General features: G+C 38.7%; 1 protein-coding gene across 1 annotated transcript in view; it reads right to left on the bottom strand.

Annotated features, from left to right (window-relative positions):
• cracr2aa (calcium release activated channel regulator 2Aa) overlaps positions 1–2,600 on the bottom strand; it is a 16,462-nt gene extending 13,862 nt beyond the window's left edge. The window contains exon 1 of the mRNA XM_035664303.1: positions 2,377–2,600. The gene's annotated coding sequence lies outside the window, so the exon portion shown is untranslated. The remainder of the gene's footprint in view (positions 1–2,376) is intronic.
• Positions 2,601–10,846: the final 8,246 nt, after the last annotated feature.

Raw genomic sequence — 10,846 nt, 5'->3', positions numbered from 1 at the left:
ACACACACACACACACAACAACAGGGCCCTCTAACTCCACTACTGGTACAATGATAATCTATATTTTTAGTTCATAAAGTTAACTAAAGCATTTTTCATTAATAAAATCTATCTAAAAGTGAGTTTACGGTCTGAATCCCTCACGAAATGAGGAAAGAAATGACTTATTAATTTGGTTTTCAGAGATGTATGTGAAAATAAGCGTTTAATTTCTACACAGTGGCTTGACCTTTACAAAATATCTGCAGTTTTTGAATATGTCATGCTTGGAAGTCCGAGCCTTAACATTGTGAAACACAAGCATGACAAACCTCACGAGGAAAGTCACCAACCCACAGTGAGCAACAGACAGAGCTGAAGCATGAGAGAGGAAATAAGAAAAGGAACTAAGGTGATGCTGTTTGGAAAGAATGATGTGGGGTTTTTTTTTTTTTTTCGTGAGGCACAAGATAATAGATAATATTCTTGTTGGCCAAAAGCCATAGGGAGGTTTATGGTTCCTTTGTTAAACCTTGGTAAGTGTGTTGAGACAGGTGACCTACAGTAGAAGGATATCAGACAAGAAAAACAGTCCAATGACTGCGTCTGACACATGATTTACAACTAAATGTTCTTGGTCTAACTTCACTAAATTACAATCAATCATAAGTAAGTTCATGGAATAAAATGATATTTGTACTGGAAATAAATAATTTGTCATTTTCCTAAGATCTGACTTTTAAATGCTGGAGCTTACTGCTTTGCATACAGTTACCTTATCTGTTTTAGGGTTTGACACGTAACAGCTGTTGGAGCTACGGCACTTACTACAAGCCAACCAAAATAAAGTCAAGCTGAATCCAAAAGCAAAGCAACACAAATGAACTAAAAAGCATACAAAGCAACGGAACATCTGTTTTTGAGCAGGCCAACAGATGTAATAATGCACATACAGTCCTAAATAGTCACTACATACGACAGGATAAGTGAGATCTAGTGTGTTCAATAGACAGGAGTTTCTCTTGTCTACCTGCATACGGAGGTCACGCAGTGCTCATAAGCTGCATTTTAAGTAGACACTGACGCTGTGGTCAGGACTACAGAGATTAATTTAGTTTGTGGTCTATGGTCGTGACCGCAACAGGTTTCTGTAAAAGAAGCTTCTTTTGTTTCTTTTTCAAAAACGTAAAAAAAGAAAAGCTACCAACAACAACAATTACAGAAGCTACAATCAACTATGTCAACTCTTCTATGACATTGTGTAGCCTGGCACAGGACTATAAGAGGCACTGCGGTCAAATATAAAGTTCATTTATCGTGTCCCTGACAATTGTGACTGAAACTGATGAGCAAAATGTAGCTGTAATAACTCACGAGGCCCTATTGCGTGATTCATTTCCAAAAATATTGACACTGTGCTTAGATACGCTCGGTTAAAATGAACAGTCGTTTTAAGTGTCCATGATGAAATGATAAAGCTGTTGACAAAGAGAAACATGGGGAGGTTTTACAGCATTCTGCTTGAGTTTTAATCCCTGGAAGTGAAATAAAATATGAAAAACTACCAAGTAAAAGAGGGAGCTGCTTAGGCACAAGTGTCTTGAATTAACTTTTAGTGAAAAAGCCATGTTTTGTGTTCCTGCTGTTGCACTTTTTAATTAGGTTCTTCTGCACTGGTTATCCTCAAATCACAATAACAGTGTGAGAAGGAAGAGACATCCAACACGGTGCATCAAATCTGGCAGAGGTGGTGTTCATAGGATTACCCAAAACATTATTTCCGTCTGACGCGCTGAAACTATTTTAAGTCACTAAATTAAAATTCCCTTTACTTCCTGGAGAGAGGACACCTTCACCTTCAACAACAACCAATCATCTGTCACTCAGGAACTGGAATGTGACCTGTAAATACCAGTTACACCCGTCAAGTAGGCTTTTTTAGCATAAAACTAACAAATGCTTGCTATATGTAAACATAATGCCAACCAAAGGGGCTTGTGATAAGCACCACAGTAGTCAGCTAAGGGCACACAACAGGTTGCAGTTTCACAAAACACGTGTAACAAGACAGAAAAACGTTCACTTCCTTCCTTATAGGCACATTTTCTTTTATTGTGAAACTTCCTGTGACAGAAAAATACTCCTTGGCACTGTAGTAATGTGTAAATAAAGCTTTTCACATAAGCAACGTAGAGGTAAGCAAAAGAGGACTTCCCCATAACTTCCAGAAGATATGCTGGTAGCTCTTTGCGGTTCACTTTAGGCCCACAGCAAAAAAACAAAGAGCACAATGTAGAAGAGCACAATGTAATGGTAATAAGGCTAAATTGCGTCCTGGTGTGCAACAGTTAGCGGACAGCTGGGAAACAAACGTTAACGTTAGGTTAAATTACGTACCGGTGAATGGAAAGTGACACGCAGGTTGCAGGAATTCATTGAATCGGTGTGTGTCAGCCTCATCCGTTTTTTGTTTTTGGTTTTTTTTTTTTCTTTCAGTGAACTTCAGTGTTTACAAGTGACCTGGTGTGAGTGGAAGAATGTGACTGAGCACTGACGGGCCAAACTTAAAACAAAGAGGGAGGGACTTTAACGTAGTCATCGTCGGTAACCGTAGCAACACTAACAAGGAAGTCCGTCCGCGGTGAGACTTTGTTTCTCTTTCTTTCTCTGCGTCAGCCGCACACTTTTCTTTTATACAGACATGCGTAGCGACATGTATATGTGCAGTTCTTTGAGTGACACATTAAATGTAACGTTCACTATTTTCTCAAAAGCACAGGTTATTTTTTCATTTCTGTATGTTGTGTAAAACACGTTGGACATCTTGAACATGATATTTATCTTTGTTATTAACATAGAGAGGAAATAACCAAAGCTAATTTCACCATAGCCTACAGTATAGTGATGGAGTTGTTCCAGTGTATACTGTGCTCAGCTAGAAACACTTTAATTTAAATGAAATCACATGAAGGATCCACAGTATTGGACACTGTAGTGTGATATTGTACTGTATTACTGCATACTGTATACTGGCACATTATGGAAAGTTATTTGGGATAGTTCAGTTATGCAAACACAACATGGAACCAACTGAGCAGGATAAAACACACACACACAAAACATTTATAAGCCTTTTTTATAATCTTATAGTCGCTTTGTTTGCTTACTTCTTCCATAGCACTGGTGGAAGAAGTATTTACATGGTTTGCTCAGATAAAGTAACACTACATACATATTTTATATTTCAGCTATGACGTGACAAAAATGTCTGCAGTGACAATGCTCCACTACAGGTACAAACCCTGCATTAAAACAATTACTCAGCTAAAAGTGCACAGATGAAGTATAAAAATACTACCAACAAACAAGTTTCTTGAGTTTTTCGAGCAGTTAAGGCCTCAAAAAATGTGATCCATTTGGTATTAAAATAATAATAATAATAATAGCCCAAGCAGTTTTAATAGGGCCTTCGCAGTGTTACTGCTCGGGCCCTAATAATGTAAGACATCCCATTAGAGGACATTAAATTGACATGCAGTTGTAATACCAGTGATCCTCAGATGAGGGCAGTATAGGACCTGTTATGGAATATTTGAAACAAAATGAATAGCATTTTAACACAAGTTTTTCCACTATAATCCAGGAAATTTGAGTTACATCAGCTGCTTTTAAAGTTAATATTATACTCATTGACCTTCCAACATACTGTAGCAGGTTTTATACTGTTCATCTGGACAGATACAGTCTAATAAATGGTACAGATGAGCTTGGACCCAGCCTTATAACAAGTGGGTGTAATCTACAGGGGGGCCTCTAGTACTGTACCATAAAAATGTGTCTGCTTCATTGCATGGCAGCCAAGCAGGTGTAAAAACTCTCCCAGGCCACGTCTACTGCAGTTTCCCACTGCACGGACTGAAACTTCATAGATGTTCCACATGTGTGGCGGAGATGAGGACCCTTGAGCTTTGACTGTCTCCTCTTCAAGTTGTTTTTGAAAGGCTGATTTGCAGCAAACAGATGCACGCGAGGCAATGCTCCAGATGAGATTTCAGAGCCAGATGTGTTTACACTTGGAGACACTGAGTAATGATCTTTGGAACAGCATCTATTTCTTGCATGAGTGAAAGCAGACAACAAGCAAGAAAATGCTTGTGATAATTCTTTATTTGATCTCACTGGTTTTAAATTCTATACTCAGTGATTGTGATATTTACACACTTTTCGTTATATGTACACAACATAAAAAACACAATAGACTGTGTATTATGTGCTTTAAAGAACTTTATTGATTGTATCCTCAGGTTTTCTTATGAGGGATACAGTTATTACAACCCCCTCATCCATGAAGCTCACTCATGGGGATAGGAAACTACAGCCACACTCTAAAGTCGAGCAGAGATCCACTACTACGGGACCTCTGGGAGCCGTGTCAAGCAGCGCAGAGGAGAACCACAACGGAGAGGAGAGGGAGAGACACAGAGAGGGTATGCAGCCAGTGTCACCACACTGCTCTGGTTTAAGACCTTGGAAGGACTGACATCACACTTGGAGAGGTTCGTTCTGCTCTGCATTTCAGAGTACGGGAGGGTGTGTGGTTGGGGGGTTGGAGTCATCTGTGGCACTGCTTTAGTGGTCTTCAGTGCCTCAGATACCACGCTATGTGACTATGATCAGAGATATGCCAGTGGCCGAGGATGTGGCTATGCATGCGAACGATTCTTCCATTCAAAGCCGTGGCCTTTGCTGTATCACTGTTTATCTTTGTGGCTTTGGGTTTCGGTTGTCTATACGTGCTCTTTTGTGCTTTCAGTGTCGGATTTTGTGCCAGGGAAAACTGAAGAACTCATTCACATTTTTGAACCGCAGCAGAAAGACTGTAAAACTTTATGAATAGTACTTGATCTTTTGTCATTGCGCCTCTACAGTCTGGGTAAACAATTGAAAACTTTCATGTAGGTCAGACCTACTTTGAAGGGTTGTTGTCACCTACAAGGCCTCCAAATTTAGACCATTTCTGACAGCTATGATACAGTGTGTGTACTCTTATTTTTACCTATTCACCTAGAGGTTCCCAACTGGCACTCACGCTTCATTTCACTTCAGTGCCCCTTTTCTTAAGATTCACTGGCAATTGTTCTGCCACAGCCTCAAGAGGACTAAAGCATAGTTGTCCCTTTTTCAAATGTCTTTTTAGCATATAATCTTATATTTGTACATGCACCAGGAATGATTTAATTTGAAACTTTAACAATTTAAAGAAATAACCTTTTTCTGCATTCTCTACTTTATAATATATCTGAACTTGAGCCTCCACTGAGGTTTCACTTTCTCACTTCACCCTCTAGGTGGCACTCTAAAGTAGGTTAATGCTGTGAAAGACTCCAGCTCAGCACCTGCAGATTTCATTTAAAGCCAAAATCTTTCCACTAATGAGCTCTGGATATGGAGATAGAATGTGTCATGGTTAATTTATTTCTGCTAAGTAGTAGAAATTATTTTATGAAAGGATAATCTAAGTTCTTCCATGCTATGATTTGCACATTTCTGCAAAAGAAAGAAAAGTCTCCAATGTTCTGTTCATTCATTGTATCTCATGTGGAAAGAAATTATTTTTAGAAAGAAATGCAATTGTTTCCTACATTGGTTTACTAGGAGAGTAAATATGAAGTGGAAAATGTTGATTTGTTTTTAAGATGTTGTCTGGGAGCTATGGTTAATTTGCTGTTACAGTAAAATACCACAAGTGGCATACTTCTGTCACAAACAACCCCATCCCTCATGTTCTCCATCTTCTGCTGTTTCTAAGTATTTTTACATTACAGTGATGAAAGACCTGACCAATCGGACTTATTTTCCAAGGATGTGGCAGTGGTTGGTGAGCACTCATGTGACAACCTGGTCCCTGCCTGTTGCCAAGCTGGAAGCATGGGGTAGTGTGCATGCAAAGCAAGCATGCTGTTGCTATCGCTTCTTATCACACAAAGTCTTATTGTGCAAGACAAGCTATTACACGCTCCATTTACAGGATGGCTGCTGATACAGTGAGGGCCAGGATATTTAGCCTGATGTGTGACATAATGGAAAGCTTCCAATGCTGCCATTTTTTGTCACACATCCATCCCATTCAGCCCCCTGTGGACTCATAAACATATTAATTCAAATTGAATAGCATTGCTGTTATGGTCACCAGTGTTGAATACATGTGCTCAGCCTTACTGTACAGCACCTTTGCATCAGGGATTTTCATCCCCCCTTACAAAATGAATTCATGCCATTAGACATGATTGCATGTAAGTACCACTTGCCATAGGGCCCTCCCCAAGGGAATATGGGAACATGTGTTTCCCATTGTTTCATGGGTCCCTTTATGTGTTCACACTGACCACACTGCCTTTCCAATTAACTCACTGCGCTTGTGTGCCTCGACAGACTCTCACTGTTTTTGCAGTTCGCCTTCAGAATGCATCACTAGAAGGAGCTTCACCAGTAAAGCAAAGAAGTAAAGAAGTAATAAAATAATGCTTATATAACCCCTTTAGTGTGACATTTTGGGAAATACACTTGTTTGCTTTATTTCAGAGAGTTAGACTTCAGAGAGTCATATCTGCATAACATACAGACTGTGAGCCAGAGGAAGGAACAGATACTTGTTTGTACACATTAAACAAACAATATACAGTCAAATATGAATTGGTAAAATTCTAAAAAAAATATTAAATCTTGACAGAGGCAGGCTTATTCCCTTCCAGTCTTTATGCTAAGCTAAGCTAACCACCTGTTAGCACTAGCATCATATTTAGTGCACAGATATGAGTAGTATTTACCTTCTCATTTAACTCTTGGCAAGATGGTGAATATTAACCTCATAATCTTCTCCCTTTTTTTTCTTTGTTGATAATATCTTTTAGCCAAGAAAGCTGATTCTAGCCCGATGAACTGTAATCTGAAGGAGCAAACTGACTTTTAGACCTACAATATAATATATTTCATTTCATAAAAAGACACTTGAGCCTTGCAGAATTATTTCCCCAGTTACTTACCAAATGTGGTGTTTGAAACATGTGTCCCAGCTGCTTTATTTTCTGCCACTTCCATAACCTGTGCAAGTGAAAACATTATCTTTTTATCTTTTATTTGGCTCAGGCATTCACAAGTCCCCTCTTTACAACCCACAGGAGTCAAATTCTGTACTCAGAGGGGGGAAGAAAAGCCAATTTTCTGGCATACACAGCTTCAAGATAAATGCTGCATGCAGAAATGAATTGCGGCTGTTATTTCAATCATGCCATAGCTCTGTTTTAGGATAAAATGTCTTAAAATTGTTGTTAAGGTGGACCAAACTAAGATTTTTTTTTGCTGTCTGACCAGAGAAGAGACGAGAATAACACTGCATCTCAATTTGTCATGTAGTAAAAAGTCAAAGTTTAGGAATACACCCTTCCTGAGCAATAATACATTAGATTTTTTCTGCAGAGAAAGAGCTGGATTGCCATTTCTGTTGTTAGTTATGCTTTATGCTTTTTGGTTATACAGTATATTACATACAGAATGGATACCGAGCGTCACATTTTTTCCAAATTGCCAGAATAGCATACATTTTCAGTAGAAATGTAGTAAAGAAAAGCAAAGAAAGGTTTGTGGTAGTGTTTATTTTTCTCATCAAGCTGGTTTCACCTCATGAAATCAATTATCCAGGCTTCACTGACTCATCTGCACTTATGTCCAGTATATTTCCAACCATTTTCCCCTCATCCTTGGTCCATAGATCAGGTGTGAATGGAAAGGTGATGGTTTTAGGCCAGACAGTATGACAGAGGTTTTCCTTTGTAAAATGGAAATCTGACAGGTCCCCCCACAGTTTGTGGGTGATAAAATAAAACAGGCAGTAGGTTGGTAAGTGAAATGAAACATGCTCTGGTAGAACTACTGTAGCTGGCAACGCACCACAGTTTATAACATAATCTGAATACAGTGTTGTAATAAAGCAATTAAACACTATTTTACAAGTATACTGGCTGTTGAATTTATGTGTGTCCAGTAATAAAACTGAATTCTATGTCTTGCACCATTTGAACATCTAACAGTACCTTTTATCAACCTAACCTCAACCTTTGACCTTAGAATAGCAGATCTCTCCAGTGATACCTAAATGTTTTAAACTAGCCAGTATCAGTGTTATACAGAGCAATATGCAAGGTGTTACATATGTAAACATACATTTACAACTCCATCACATTCTTTACAGGCCTGGCCATAAATATATGATTGATTTATGATGCTGATAGACGGATGAAAGAATCCACTTCACTTCTATCTCTTAGTTTATATTGTCTCTAAAGCCTGAGTCTCATTCCTCTGTTGTCTGTTTCAAAGTGTACTTACTGTAGCAAAAACACTTACCCATATCTCTTATTTAAACATAAAATGAATTATCTTAGGGTCTATCAAGGACAAATAGTCAAAGAATTTGACAGGGTCTTGAGGATGACCAGATCAAAATCACATTGGTGCAAAATAAAGTATGTGTTAAAAAGAAACACTTGAGGAGGTGAATAAGATGAAGTACATGTCAATATAGCATGCAGCATATACCTCAGACTGCACTGCACATCTTGAAATGGTTGTGTAGTTCCCCTATAGTCAGCAGTGTGTCAGATGTGTGTGTGTGTGCAGCAGCACATGTTATTTGGTCAACAAACCCAGCATGTGACAGCCGTCTCTTTAAAATAGGGTGTTTTTGAGTGCAATGTGAAAAATCTGTCATTTTTCTGTGTCCAAGAAAGAAAAATGAAAGTGACAAGCTGCTAAGAAGTTCTGCGTATGTCCGAGTGTTTTCTTGAATAAATTGCTTGGCAACTTTGAGCCAAAATAAATAGTTTATAAGCTGTTCCAGTACTGGGAGCGAAAGAACAAGCTGGGCCTCACTTCACTGTTACTGTAGGAGCATAAAAGCATTTGCAGGTATCAGTGATAATAAACAAGCCAAATTATTTTACAAGGCGTCATGATTATGATTGCAATAATCTGTAAAATGTTGAGCATAATTACCAATTTATGGATTTTGGTATTTGGTTGAAAATCTGACATTAAAGCAGCCATATTTATACTATATTAACAATCACATGATTACTTGTATGTGACAGAGGTTGCTCGTAATGATGAACCCACAGATGTTTAGCCAACCAAAAAGCCGACAGAGAGGTTAGCAAAAGTTAGCAGCAAACTGGTAAAGAAAGTGGAGCATTTGGCCACTACAGAGCCAGATACTGATACTGATCATGAGTTAGTGGAGACCAACACCAGAGATAAAAGAAAGTGAATACTGGACTTAAATTTGACAGGTGGCCAGAAACACAACTCCAAATGAATGTTAATGTTGCTCCGTGTCTGCTGGATGTGTAAATAGGAAACTGTTTGCTAAAACATTAGTCATTAGAACTTATCAGTAAAAAATATAAATATATATAAAATATGATATTTTGGCATTTGTATTGTGTGTTTAAATTCAACTGACAAGGACAACAGTGCAAAGCTGTGTATTCTTAAGGTTAGAAGAAAACGTTTTTCCTTCTGGTTTGTGTTTGTACGTGTAACGTGTATAAATGATACCTTTATCAATCTTACTTCTTTCTGGAAAGATAAATACCCTCCCTTGTGGCCAACTGTGGTTTCCAAACAATAAAATAAGATAGTCAGTTTTACCTATTCCAAGTTTTTTCAGTCATTTATATTCCTTACCTGACATTTTTCAATCATTAAATATAGCTGAAATGTATTAAAGTTTGACGATTTATGATCATTCAGTATATTGATGCCCACATTTCACATAATACATTGACATGGACATAATTTTTTTGTTGACATGGAAGCACATGTTTGAGAAGCCACGTTGCATAGTACCCACCTTGTAGAGAATACTAAAGAAGCTCTTGGTTTACTTTGAGCAGAGAATGTGCATTTGGATTATTCACATCCCAGATTTAATGTCATATCTTATTATATGGTTCTTGATGTGAATTTCATCTCATGTAGTTACAGTTTTTTTTGTAATAGCTGCGGGAAAACATTGCATTTACTTACTCCGGTGAGAAATGCCATAATGTAACTGGTTTCAAAGCTCTCTCAATAAGTTTAATATCATTCCGATGCTCCGCAGAATAAGAGTGTGGTGAGAACTGTATCCTCCTCAAGGGATCAGAAGGCTTCAGTTTAGAGCTACAGCTTCTTTTCCACAGCCAGGCTCCTACTGATACTTTCCATCCTGGCCCTCCGTCAGCGCTCCTGCCAAGACACAATCTTGTGCACATAGCGAGAAATCTGTACACTGGAGAGCACAGCACACATAGCTCAGCAACCTCAGAGACTTTCAGCTGTCCGCAGGGGGGTAAAACAGCTCTGACTTCTAAAGGTGGGGGATAGGCTTTAGGGTGAGTTATTGAGTGCATAGGTCATGTATTATGTTTTACACCTCTGAAGACTGCTAGACTCAATTCCATCATTATATCTTACACCTTTTAACATGGAGTAACACAGAATGTATCTTTACACTGTCAGATAAGACATGCAATGAAATAGACAGAGAAATAGACAGAGAGGGAGACACTGGACCTCCCACTGATAATCACTGTGATGAATGGGCACTGCCTTCTCACTGGGTGGCACGTCTTGTAAATGTCTGCTCCAACCAGAAGGCAAATACCACAGAAGTACCAGCCACGTGTTGGGCCAGGCCCTCTGAAGGTCGTGGCATCAGTCAGACTGAGAGGCAGGCCAGAAAAGAAAGGTTTCCCAACCTCACCCAAGGCTGAGAACAGCAGCTGATGTACAGCAGGTTGTTATTTTAACCATCCTGTGGGAGAGTTGA

The sequence above is a fragment of the Morone saxatilis genome, unplaced genomic scaffold (genome assembly GCF_004916995.1).
Source record: "Morone saxatilis isolate NCDOM2014 unplaced genomic scaffold, NCSU_SB_2.0 Contig2, whole genome shotgun sequence".
NCBI lineage: Eukaryota > Metazoa > Chordata > Actinopteri > Moronidae > Morone > Morone saxatilis.
Note: the sequence above shows the minus strand (reverse complement) of the source record. Positions and strands in the feature narration are given on the sequence as shown.